A 1,871-nucleotide genomic window follows, 5' to 3' on the forward strand; every position below is an offset into this window, starting at 1 on the left:
TAAGCCAAACGTTTACAAACGTTATGAAATTTCAAACGATTCACCTTTTTAGCGATTTAAGCCAAACATATACAAACGGTACGAAACAAATCCAAAAATTTAACCTTTTTAGCGAATTAAACCAAACATTTACAAACGTTACGAAACAAATGCCAACGTTTCCCCATTTTAGCGATTTAAGCCAAACGTTTAAAAGGGTTCGAAACAAATCCAAACGTTTCACCTTTTTAGCGATTTAAGTTAAGCCTTTACAAAAGCTACGAAACAAAACCAAGTGCTTCACCTTTTTAGCAATTTAAGCCAAACGTTTACAAATGTTACGAAACAAATCCAAGATTTTCACCTTTTTAGCGGTTTAAGCCAAACGTTACGAAACAAATCCAAACGTTTCACCTTTTTAGCGATTTAAGCTAAATGTTTACAAACGTTGGGAAACAAATCCAAACGTTTGCAAACATTACAAAACAAATCCAAGTGTTTCACCTTAATAGAATCTTAAGCCAAACGTCTACAAACGTTACGAAACAAAACCAAACGTTTCCCCTTTTTAGCGATTTATGCCAAACGTTTCACCTTTTTAGCAATTTAAGCCAAACGTTACGAAACAAATCCAAACGTTTCACCTTTTTAGCAAATTAAGCCAAATGTTTACAAATGTTATGAAACAAAACCAAACGTTTCACCTTTTTAACGATTTAAGCCAAACGTTTACAAACCTTACGAAACAAAGCCAAACGTTTCACCTTTTTAGCAATTTAAGCCAAACGTTTACGAACGTTACGAAATTTCAAACGTTTCACCTTTTTAACGATTTAAGCCAAACATATACAAACGGTACGAAACAAATCCAAACGTTCAACCTTTTTAGCAATTTAAGCCAAACGTTTACAACGGTTCGAAACAAATCCAAACGTTTCACCTTTTTAGTGATTTAAGCTAAACCTTTACAAACGCTACGAAACAAAACCAAGTGTTTCACCTTTTTAGCAAATTAAGCCAAACGTTTACAAACATTACGAAACAAATCCAAGTGTTTCACCTTTTTAGCGGTTTAAGCCAAATATATATAAACGTTAAGAAACAAATCCAAACATATATCCTTTTTAGAGATTTAGCCAAACATTTACAAACGCTACGAAACAAATGCAAATGTTTCCCCATTTTAGCGATTTAATCCAAACGTTTAAAATGGTTCGAAACAAATCCAAACATTTCACCTTTTTAGCGATTTAAGCCAAACATTTACAAACGCAACGAAACAAAACCAAGTGTTTCACCCTTTTAGCAATTTAAGCCAAACGTTTACAAACGTTACGAAACAAATCCAAGTGTTTCACCTTTTTAGCGATTTAAGCCAAACCTTTACAAACGCTACAAAATAAATCCAAACGTTTCACCTTTTTAGCGATTTAAACCAAACGTTTACAAATGTTACGAAACAAATCCAAACGTTTACAAACGTTATAAAAAAAATCCAAGCGTTTCACCTTTATAGAAATTTGAGCCAAACGTTTACAAACGTTACGAAACAAAACCAAACGTTTCACCTTTTTAGCGATTAATGCCAAACGTTTCCCCTTTTTAGCAATTTAAGCCAAACGTTTACAAACGTTACGAAACAAATCCAAACGTTTCACCTTTTTTGCGATTTAAGTCACACGTTTAAAAACGTTACGAAAGAAATAAAAGTGTTTCACCTTTTTAAAAATTTAAGCCAAACGTTTACAAACGTTACAAAACAAATCCAAGCGTTTCACCTTTTTAGCAATTTAAGCCAAACGTTTACAAACGTTATGAAATTTCAAACGTTTCACCTTTTTAGCGATTTAAGCCAAACATATACAAACGGTACGAAACAAATCCAAAAGTTT

The sequence above is a fragment of the Mercurialis annua genome, linkage group LG1-X (genome assembly GCF_937616625.2).
Source record: "Mercurialis annua linkage group LG1-X, ddMerAnnu1.2, whole genome shotgun sequence".
Classification (NCBI taxonomy): domain Eukaryota; kingdom Viridiplantae; phylum Streptophyta; class Magnoliopsida; order Malpighiales; family Euphorbiaceae; genus Mercurialis; species Mercurialis annua.